The following is a 12,014-nucleotide window of genomic DNA, read 5'->3' on the forward strand; positions in this document are numbered from 1 at the left end:
GAAGGCACTCTGGAGAATGACACGTGGGTCTTCCTTCTGGCTTATGACCAGAAGAGGGAAGAAAGCCCATTAGAAATTGTGTGAGAGACTTTGTAGATAGCTGGTGAACCAGAAGACTGCTCTCTGAGTAGGTACAGTCACCTCCACCGCTCCTGTGGCTCAAGTGCTCTTCTGAGACAACTGGTGGTGCTTTTTACACAGGTCAAGAACAGGAAAATGCTCCTCTTGCTTGCTGTAGCAGGTGGTTTGACGCTCAGATAGGCAAACTAGAAATGGTAGGGTTGATAGGGTGCATGGACTGGCTGTTCCTGTGACAGATTATGAAGCCACAAGAGTCACTGTCTTATTGTCTCCACCCACATGGAGGCTATGGTACTGGAGGCAGGTCTGCCTGTCACACCTGAAAGAGCTGTACAGCTCGAGCACAGCCAGGGAGAGATTTTAAGTCAAGAAGCAGCTGTTCAGTCACTCAGTGTAAGCTTGTGGGTAACTGAGGGAATTCTCCTGGTTTCTTTTGTCTAAACCCCTCCTTCCCAAAGGGCCTCCTGTCAGGTTTTGAAGGCACTGGGACAGAAAATCTACTGCTGCTCTGAGGAATTTGCTCCAGAGGTGAAAGGCCCCCATTGCTTCATATAAAACTCATCACTGGATCTCACTTTTGACTGGAATTTGTCTGGGTTTACTGTAGGTTCTTCTCTTTCTCTGTCAGCATCAGAAACCTGTGTGGAATGGGCATGCTCCCCTCACTCCCAATACTCAAGTTGCCTTTGACCTCTGGGTGCCACTCCACCTGCTGTGCTGATTTTTGGTTTATTTGGCCTGCAGCTGCCCTTGCTGAACAGCAGCCAGACCTTGCCGGTCAGCCTGGCCCGGCATGCGGGAAGATTTGCCATAAGGCCGGCTGCTGCCTTTATCCCTGCCTGCAGCCTCTGATGCTGTGATGACGACCTGCCTTTCCCAGAGTGGCTCTCCAGCTCTGTGAGGGTCTCTCCACTCCTCAGGAGCAGCTGTGATGAGCTGTCTGTCCTGGTGCAGCCAGCCAAGGCGCTGCTGTCACCTCTGGCAGTTGCTGTACAGCTGTCAGACCCTCTTGGTCCTTCCCAGGCTGGGCAGAGCTGTTGCTAGTGCCTGCTGATGCCAGTATTGCCTCCTGCATCCAAGAGGCTGGGCTGTTGTTGCTGGTTTATTAGATAATGCCCTGGGAAGGCACCATCAGATACTGGTCTTGCACCCTGTGCACAACCAGTCGGTCACTGTCCAGCAGTTTCCGGGCACAAACATACCTACCTGATTCTGCCTGTGTCTGCAAGCGCCCATGCACACAGGGACAGCAAAAGAACAGGCATGGGTGGTTGAACTCCCATGGTACAGCCCTGCGTGATGGTTACAATGAAAGATGGTGGCTGTGGTGGGATATGAAAACCCCAGGGTCTGACAGCTCAGAGCATGGCATTGTTTTTTGTTTAAAGGCGGCCAAATAATCGGAGAGTGAATGAGCAAATGGGGAGCCATTCTGTGGGTCCAAGAGAGGACAGCTCAGACCCGAAGGGGTTGAGTTTTGAAGTGTCTGGGCTGTGATTGGGTTTGGGGACACCAGTGTTAATGAAGATTGAGGTGTCTGCGGTAAGCAGAGGGGGAGAGTAATGAAAAAACCCTCCTGAGAGGAAGGCACAAAGACAAATCCACCACCTTTCCTTGTAAGACAGACGGCAAGAGAAGCTACGGGGACCTGCAGCTGCAGAGTGTGTGCAGTGGCGGTGTACGTGTGGGCACAGCCGGGGGTGACCCGCCGGGGAGGGGGCTGGCAGTCCCCGTCCCGTCCCGGAGCTGCCGTGTGCTGCTGCGCTCTGGCCACAGCGTGGAGCCCGCGGTCCGTGCGGAGCTCCGCGGGGCGACGGGACTGCCCACGGGGGACGGGGCTGCCCACGGGCGGCGGCGGCTGCTGGGAACCCTGGAGGGGGGATGCCCTGAGCCTGCAGAGGTGCCCAAGCCACTGCAGTGGTTTCAAGCTGAACTATCAGGAGGGTCAAAAGCCTAATTCTGAACTGAGGTCTCATAGGAGCAGCTTTCCCGTGAAAATCCTCTCCCCTGGCACAGAGTCCTGATGTGTCAGAGGCACCAGGCATGAACTTGAATCCAGTTTCAGCCTCAGCTTTGGAACGCAGATGCTAGACCTGGATTTGGCTTGCCTCTTCTAGACCATACATACAAGTGCTAGGGATGTACATGAGAACAGGTACTTACACCTGAATGTTGGTGTTGCAGGATGGATGCTGACTGCTGTGCTAGGTGCTGTACAATTACAAGCATATGATGCAAGTCATATTTTCATTGTGCCACATATGCTGTCCTATACCAACACAACCCTGCTGAACTCTGTGTGCGCTCTAGTCACACTGCTGAAAGATCTTGTGTGTGTGACAGCTGATGTTGGCTACTTGCATTTCCCTTAGTGTTCCCCCCCCACCATAAAACAAAAAAAAATTGTCCCCTGTTTAATCTGCTTCTCTAGCAGGCAAATCAAGCCCAGGCCTGTTTTCCATGGCTCACATTGCTTTGTTTCTTTGCACCACGGGCTGCTTTTCTATCTTTCCCAGCACTAGAAATAATACTGGGGTGTACTCCAAGCTTGGAAGAAGCTTCCAGGACCTTGCTGTACTCCCAGCTGTCTATTGAACAGCCCCAGCAGCCCGTGGACACATTGGGCTCAGCTGTGATGTCTGCCTGTCCAGAGGAAAGGAGGAAGGACAGATGACCTGTGATGCCCCTTCCAAAGCGGAGGTGATGCTCTAGCTCCTGTGAGCACTCTCTCCAGTGCAAGGGGGTTCTTGTTTTTCACCCACTTTTCCACCACCAGCAGGGTTGGGACAGGGACCTGCTCAATGTCTTCCCTGGGGCCCCTCTGAGTACTCCCTGCCCCCCTTCCTCTGGTCCAGACCCAAACCAGGGAGCTGCCTGCCTTTTTCCCCTTGCCCTTCCTCCCGGCAGCAGAAGGAACAGCCTGTGCCTCGGCTCTCCGCAGGGAAGGATGCGGGCGCGGGTGCTGTGTGAGCCGGTGCGGGGGGCTGCAATGTACCCGCTGGACCCACGAGGGCAGCAAAACACTGCGGGAGAAGCGGGCTCTCCGCCGAGGTGACCGCGGGCTGGTGACAAAAGGGACCCCGACTCGGGGATCTTCACATGCTGGAGGGGGTTCTAGGGCTACTGCCTGGGAGGCTCAGAAGATGCTGCGGGAGAGGTCAGGCACATTGCCTGCCTCGGGAAGGACCCACCTCTGTCCCCTCTTGGGACCTGGGCTCACCCCATGCTTGCCCAGGGTCTATTTTGCACATCTGAGACAGGGTGGTAGGAATGGGGCTGTGCTGCAGGCCCTGGTGCCAAGAGGATGGAGCTGGCAAACTAGCACCACACTGGTGTGACCTCACCCTGGTGCTTGTTGGAGTGCTTCTGGGTCTGTTATGCTCAGCCATCAGCCCCCTCGCAGATCAGGTCTGTCCTGGGAAATACACTGGGATGGGGGGGGTGGTGGTGGTGTCTGTTTTGGCAGTTTTTTCTGTATCTACATGCCAGGCTCACAACCCTCACCAAACATCACCTGTGTTCCTCATGGCTCAGAGAGGCTTGAATGCTCTTTTCAGTGCACCTAAGGTGGGGAGCACCCTGTCTCCAGCCAGGTGGTGTGGTCGGTGGCTGAGCTGGCACCTTCCTGCTCTCCCAGCAGAGGCAAAGCCCCTCGGGGAGAAACAAGAGGGAGTCAAGGATCTGTTGAACTCCCCAGCAGAGCCACACAGCTCTGATTCCCCAGAGCTCCTGAGGCTTGGGGATGCCAGAGGCTAAGGTGAGCTCTGACCTAGACTGCAAATGCAAAGCCTCAAAGAAAGCATTGTGAAGAGCTCATTCCCATCCTCTTTTCCCTGCACCCACCACTGCACCCACTGAGGTGAATTGTGGAGGGCAGGGAGGGCTGCTCGCCCTTCCTTCATGGGGAAGATGTAGAGGGAAGCTGCCACAGCACAGAGTGTGCAGAGGCGGAGGCCTTTGCTGCCACAAAGCAGGGTACAGCGGCTGCAGTGAGTGACTCAGAGACCCAGAAGCCACAGCCAGCCACTGCCATCCCAAACGTCCTCTCGCCAGAGCTGTGCTCCCAGCCCGTCTCTGCAGCCCCCTCCCCGCCCCTCCTTTCCAATCCTCTTGTACTGTTTTCTTGGCAAGGGTGCTGGCTTTCAGCCCCTGCACCTCATGTGCCCTATTGATAGCTGGTAATTTATGTAAATCTCCTAATATATGGATTCTGGGATCAGGACAGAGGGTTTGTGTGTGAGATGAGATTAATATGTTTGCAGATTCTCTCTGCAAAGAGAGGGAGAGAGGCAGGCAGGGCCGGGACGTTCGCCCTAGGTCTCTATTAGCATCTCTGCGTGCACCAGCCGTACCTGATCTCTGCCTCCCCGTGGCCTGTGGGCCAAAACTCTCCCAGCTTTGTCCACCCTGGTCACTCACAGCCAGCCTTGCTGTCCAGCCATGCCAAAGAGCCCATTTCTGGGAGGCCACAAATGCCCAGTAGTGGTTTCCATCTCTCCCTCTGCTCCCCCGAAGTTTCAGCATCTCCGGAAGGTGGCCAGGCTGAGCTGTGACAGAGACTGCTGCCGCCGCATGATCGTGTGGCCCCCTGGAAGCTCTGGGAAACTGCAGCTCAGCTTTATTCTCCCTGTGGCAGCTGAGGAGAGTGGAGGCTGCTTGTAGCCACTGGCGTCTTGGTGCAGCTGGGGCTTGGGCTCTCCTGGTCCAGGTTGAAATCAAGGACGTGGTGGTGTAAGGAGCAGGGCATGGGCTCGGGGGACCAGTGTGCCAGCGGGGTGGCAGGGCACAGAGCCCTGGGCAGGGGGAAGATGGTGAGCCCCATGCCTGGCTTGGTGCCCGCTCACTGGGCTGACATGACGGGCTGAGGTTGAAGGATGGGCAGGGGGATGCCACATGCCCCTGTACTGTCCCTCCTGGGGACTGCAGTCCCTGGGGCAAGACATGCTGCATCGACATCCAGCCCTGTCCTGGGGCTACGTGGCTGCCTGGGCTCAGCATGGTGCTGTGCTGGTGGGTCAGATGGGGAGGCAGAGCCCACCGAGGCACACTGGGGTTTGACTGGTGCTGGGGAGCGGGTGGTGGGGAACGGAACTGCCTCCGATTCAGATGTTCCTGAGGAGTTCCTGTTCCACACCTGACATTTAGAAACCAGGAATCCTGCTGATGGATAGCATTTGATGTGGTGGAGTATATTTCACACTGTGTCATTTATCCTGGTGCTGCCTCATGTGAAATGTCAGCCATCCAGGAGCTTTTCTGATCGCTCTTTGAAGTACTGGTTTCTGATAAACTCGGGAGAAGGATGCTTTTTCCCCCCAGGTCAGGGACCAGGAGTGGCAACAACTTTTCTCCTCTCTGCGCAGGGTCCCTCAGTAGGACCTGCCAGCTCAGCCCCATGTACTGAGGGTAGCAGTGGGGGTCCTGCTGCTCTCCCTTCCCCTGGTGCACCCCTGCCCGTTTTTGGGATTGTACAAACCCCTTTCTCCCACCCCCCTCTCTCTGACAGCACCGTCTCGTGTTCCCTCTCCTTGCTTGTGTCTGGATTTGTTCCCAACACTCTTTTTAGCCTTTGGAGGAATATTTTTAACTCTCCTGGGGTTGCTGCTGTTGACAATGGAAATGTATTGTGTTTTATGTGCCTGGAAAATGAATTTCCATGTCAGAAGAGGAGAGCAATTATCACAAGCAAGAGAGATCAAATTGGGTCTTTAAAAAGAAAATAAAGTTCAGATCTTATCTGATTAATGAGATTTCTTCCAAACCTTAACAAATCTTAATTACAGTGACTCTGCTGGAAGGGATGAGGTAAAGCTAGAATTGGGGGCTATCTAAACAGAACCGCTCTCTTCTGAGCTAGAGTACATCCCTGCATGAAAGCAGCAGGGACGGCCATTGAGTGCAGAAAGCTGCTCAGCTGGAAATCAGCAAGGCAGGATTCTCCATGGAGCCTGAGCAGCTCCTTCCCCAAAGGCCTGCGGCGCTGGGGGAGAGCCCCGCCAGCCCCGACCAGCAGCGAGCCCGCTGCCTTGCTCTGTCCCCAATCCTGTCATTGTTTCTGCTTCAGATCCCTCCTTGCTGCTACAAATTTTTCACCTTTCTTTTTTTTCCCTGAAATAAGAATGATTGTTCAGTTCCCAAGCATTTTTATTCTCACTTTCCTGATTTTTTTAAAATAAGCCTTCTGTTTACAATAAGCTGAGGGACACAAAGTTGTTTATTCAGTTTATACTCACAAAACACTTTCCGATGATTTTATTGGATTGCCTGCATAGCACTGCCCAGAGACTGTCCCCCTGTTACCCCTTTATTGAATACAATAACTTTCTTCCCGAAAGAATATGAGTCCTGAGCTGAAAATGTCAAGAAAGGGAGACTCTGGTGCTTCCCGTAACAGCCTGCTCTAATGGTTAATCACCCTGACTTCCTCGGCCAAAGTAAAACAAAATAGAAAAGGTCCAGTACTTTACTTTTAATTGGGACTTGTCTAGCTTCAGCGTTTATCCATTGGCTCTTGTTACGGCCTTCTCTGGCAGATTAAAGAGGTTTTTAGTACCCGGTATATCTTCCCTAGGAAGAAATTTATATGCGGGAAGCAAGTCACCTCTTGATCTTTTTAATAAACTAAACAAATGGCTCCCTTCAAATCCTTGGTGTAGTACATTTGCCCCCCAGTTTTGGGTAATGTTTGGGGCTCTTCAATCCTGTCATTGGAAAACAAGCAGAGATGGAGAGAGGAGGAAACAGAAATAATTCCAAACCCCTGGAAAATCAGAGAGCCAAACCCTCCCTCCTCTTTGTCTGTACGGATACATTGCTGTTTCCCTTCCCATTGTCTTTGGAAGAAATTTGGGAAAATATCACTCACCTAAAAGACATTTTCCCAATCTGTGTATGATTTCAGATTAATTATTAACAGCTATTACCAGAGATGCAACCGGCTGTCAGCATTTGAGTGAGGGATAAAAATGACAACAGATCTGTGTATTTAAGCACACGTAGATTTTTCAGGGTACTGGTGGGAATTACAGGACGGGTTGCGGAGTGCCCGAGCATCCCCTCTCGCTCCGCTGTGCTGCTCCGTCGCGGAGCTCGGCTGAGGCGGCGAGCGAATGGGCCCCGATGGGAGTTTGTTCTCCGGTTGGCTCTGGGAATGAGGCAGACCGAGAAGCTGAAGTCGTGCGAGAGAGCCAGTCACAGCAGCATCTGAAGAGGAGGAAAATAAAGCAGGTACCAATGATGCACACACATCCTCTGAAAACTTTTTGCTGTTGGACTCCGAAGATCTGTACCTAGTGTTTCCAGTTTAAATTGCTAATCACAAATATTGCTTCTGTCCTTGATTTTTTCACAAAGATTTCACCTTCTCTCCTCAGTCCTGTGAAGTTTCAAAATGTGTGAATAATTTAAATTCTTTTTGCCTCATTTCCACTGTCTCATATGATTCTCATCTGCCTGTCTTGTTTGCCTGATTTATGAAGGTTTGGGGTTTTTTAGGAATTGTCTCCATTTTTACTAAGGGAGAGAATTTTTTTATCATGATAAATTTTGTTATTTTACTGCCAGCTTTCTCCTCAAGGCCCTGATTTGGTGAAGCCCTTCTGCAGTTATTCCACTTTAGGCATGTGCTTAAATCTTCTCAGAAGAAATGGTCTTGGGCGCAGAATTAAAATTAAGTCTTTTCCTAAACTGAGAGTCAAACCTTTAGGAAATATCTTGACTTGCCCTGCTCCTAATTGTGATTATATTTGCAACCTTTAATTTCTTTCAGGACTCTGGGAGAGGAACAACCACAAATACATTTAGAGAGAATTGTCATTTTCCTTCCATTTCTTTACACTTGGCAATGAAAGCTGCTCTTTGCATTTAAAAAAAGGACACCTCTTCCCTAGTGTTAACAACTTTAACTGTTCAAAAATCAAAGAGCAAGCCCTCAAACCAGCAACATTATTAAAATAACATAGCTGGGATTCTTGTACTGGCTTTCTGTTTTAAGGGGGTGCGTGTGTGACATTTTCAAGCCATTCTCTGCATTGTCCAAGGTTAGAAAGTTACATTTTAACTGAATGCTGAATTCCTGATCCTAACACGTGCCCTTTTTTCTTCCTGTGCCCCTTCTTCCCCAAAGTTCGCGTATTATTTTATCTGGAAGGATCTGATTTCTGCCTGTGACGCTGCTCTCCGAAGGCAATGCCACTGGGTTAGGAGCAGGCAACCGGGCACTGAAGCTCACCAAGCCAGTGTGAATGTACAAGCAGAGCCTGGTTTGACTGTGCCGACTCTTCAGAAATCATGGGCTTGATCCCCATTCACCTTTCACATTTGCAAAACTGGCTTAAAAATCACCATGTTAAAAAAAAAAAAAGGGAATTAGCAAGTGGCTTCTTTTCTGATGCCATTGTGTTGTGGAACAGCAGGCCAGCTTTCAAGCTTTTTGCGGCATCCACAACAAATAGTTATTTCTTAAGAAAAAGGATTAAAAAAGTCTGCTCAGAGCTTTGCATATAATCCTATGACTCCAGGACCCAAGGCTTTGAGTAATATCAAAATCGAAATAAATTCTCCCTGTGAGAATCATAAGAATCTGCCAAATTAGTTCACAGGGGTAAACAAACAGCCAAATATTAGTATTCCACACTAAGAGCTAAATCCTATAAGTGGGGCCAGGGTTGCACATGGATTATCCTTTTATAGTTCAGGCGTGGATTTACCAAGGGGATTATAGGCCTTCCCCTCCCCACCGTCCCTTCATCCCCTCCACCCCTGGTGTTGCCCAGCGCTGCGCACTCCCACCACACCGCACAGTTCCTCCTGCCCTTCCCCAGGCACAGGGCTACATCTGTCCCTGTGTTCCTCAGCCCCAAACACCAGCAAGCAGGGGCAAATGGTCACCCCCGTGTTCAAGATTTCAAAAGCAGGAGTGGGAGCGATGCAGAGGTTGCTCGGTTCCAGGTCCTGAATGGGTGCAGCATCCCCGGGGGATGGGGGATTATTCCCCAGATGTCCCGACCTCCTTTCTTCCTGCCACTACTTTGCATTGCTCGATGCCGTTTCCTGAACAGCGGTAACGACGATTCGAGCTGACACCCTGCTTCAGTTTTCCTTCCCTACTGGTCTGATATTGCAGTCCTGATGGGTTGTCACTCTTAATATCCTGCACACTTCCACTGAGTCCCTCGGAGCATCAGAAGGCTTTGATTGCACCCAGGGTACTTTGCATGATGCTGAGGTGCCACATACTTACAGATTTGATGGACTTGTTCCCTCTTTGACTCTCTTTCGCTACTGTATGTGCGCGTGCGCACACACACACATATATGCATGTGCATGCACAGTCTCTCTCTCTCACACACACACACACACACTTATCAAAGTAAGCATAGCTATTTTTAACTGGATTTTTGCTGCTCTTTTCAGGTAGAAACAATTCTGCAACATCACTTGCTTGCTCTGATCCTTTTATTTGTGTATATTTTTATAGTTTATTACTATTATATAAAAATGCCCAGTGCTTTACAAGACACAAAACACAGATAATCTCGGTTGTGAAGAGTGCGCAATCTAAACAAAACAGACAACGTAGACAGGGCTCCCTGAGAAGCCCAGAGGAATGAAGATTAGTCTTGTTTCGTTTTTATAAATATATTCCTAACATTATTGGACAAGAAATAGACATGTTTTCTTCTTCTTCCCCCTCCATCCTCCCATTTAATAATACTTCCCTCTCATTTGCACAATAGAGTTATGATGCAACATGAAATAAAGCCCAGTTTAAGCTGCTGGCCCCGATTCAACAGCCCTGAATCCCATGCTTGCTCCCGAGCGCTCACGTGCTTAAGATTTCTCTGGATTGGTGTCTTAGATCATGCAGTCTATTGACAGCTGCCCTTTTGCTTACAAATGAAACCATCCCTAAATCAATAAGAAAAAACCCTTATTCTCCTCACCTGTTTAATGCCACGGCTGTGGGTTGCTGTAAGATTTCTGAACAAGCTGATGTCTGCAGAGAAAGCAGTAAGAAAAAGAATAGCTTCCCTACCAAAGAGAGCGAGTGTTCTGTGTTTACATACAAATCACCTTCTGGGGCTTTTGTTGGTTGGCTCTAGAAATTTGCTGAGTGGATTGACAAGCAGGGGCTATTGTCTCGTGTGCTTCTGCCCGATGCAGAGCCTCATCACTTTAAATGGACACTCGCAGCTTGACCACAGCTTTCAGCAAGGCACATTTTGGAAAGAATCTGCCTTTGGGTAATGAGCATTTCTCAAATCACTGTTATGATTCCTTTTTTTTTTTTTTTAAACAAAAGGTCATATCTTGCTTCCCTCCATACTCATACTTACCTCCCATCCTAATGGTTTTAAGGATTTGGGGGCTGTAAGGGCAATAGAATTCTGTGATAGGGAGGAAACCATGTAAATGGTCCTGTACAAAGGCAGTGGAATAGGGGTTAAAGCTGGTGCCCAACCAAACCAAGTGCAGGTCCCTCAGAGTGGAAGAATTGTCTGGCTGCAGGGGCTCACCTGGCACTCGGCTGACAGATTTAATGGCATTTGCTTGCTATGTGACCCAGGTCCAAGTCACCGGATGAGTCCTATGGCTCAGATTCCTAGCTGGAAGATAGACATGCCTTGTGAAGTTAGGGAAGTTGATGTGTGCAGAAGAAAAGCAACCAGCAGTTGAGATGCTTTGCACATGTTTCTCATCTCGGCATACTTAATTGCTCAGACTTTACTGCCTTCATCTTCCTGAATAGTGTGTGGAGGGACCTCTCCCCTGGGCATCAGTCACAGAGGTTTGGAGAAGAGGGCTGGCTGGTGAAGGCACTATGGGAGCCCCCACAGGCATCCCCAGGTGGGAGGAGGACACTTCAGGAAGGTACACTGGAAAATGCAGAGATAAACCCGGGATGTTTCCATTTGATCTCCGCTTCCCATTTTCCCTGGAGGTGGTACAGCCTGGAAAGACACGAGTGTGGCAACATGGGAGGTCTCAGCAGGATATGGGAAAGGTGAGCCTTCATTCATAGGTGGGCACCCATCAATTCACATATGCAGGCATCATCAAGACAGGTGTGCCTCAAACCCTCTTCCATGTGACTTGTGATGCCCAACGAAAGCCTTGATGCCAGTGCCCCAGCCATGCCGCGCAGAGCCACTGGCTTGCCCATGTGTCATGCAGTCGCTTGTCTCATGGCAGGCCTGGGATGACCTGTTTCTGCTGATAGTCTCCCTGGTGGACTGGGATAATGTGTAGGATCCGTTCCAAGTCACGATTTGGATTTCATGACCCTCCCCGAGCACGACACAAGGAGGCTCCTGGCGCTGGCTGGGGGAGGTGTGAATGCTGGCCATTACTGGCTCTGCAGCTGGCTTGCAGGGTGGCCTTGGACCAGTCACTTACCCCTGTCTGAGCCCTCTGCTCTCTCCCTTTTGTTGCCTGTCCTGTTGGTCAGCATTTTGGGGCAGGCAAGTCCTCTCCTTTGGCCATCCACAGTGCTTGGTTGCTACTGAAACAACTAACCGCACATCTGCGGCACAAGGTCCCCTCCCTCCTCCTCCAGCCGGAGCAGCAGCGGGTCACATTGCTGGCATGCCATGGTCATGATTCAAACCCTACTGATGACCCACATTTGCTTCCGCACCCACGTTGTGTGTCCTGCATCAGACCAGCCACTTTGACAGGAGGTTTTGGCTACTGCCCTGGTGAATTAGATCTCAGACCCTGTTGGTCTGATGCTGAAATTGGGACCTTATCCCCAGAGGGTGTCAAAGCTGTCGTGGCTAACCTGTTGGTTTTGCCCATGCACAGTTTCATTACCAGCACATTCTTCTTCTGAAACTGATACATGAGTTTTAATTAGTTAGGTTTTCTCTTGCTATCCAGAGGAGCCTCCTGCCTTCAAAGACCAACTTTCAAACATTAACTCTTCTAAATGT

This window comes from Grus americana, chromosome 7, assembly GCF_028858705.1.
Source record: "Grus americana isolate bGruAme1 chromosome 7, bGruAme1.mat, whole genome shotgun sequence".
In the NCBI taxonomy this organism is placed as follows: Eukaryota; Metazoa; Chordata; class Aves; order Gruiformes; family Gruidae; genus Grus; species Grus americana.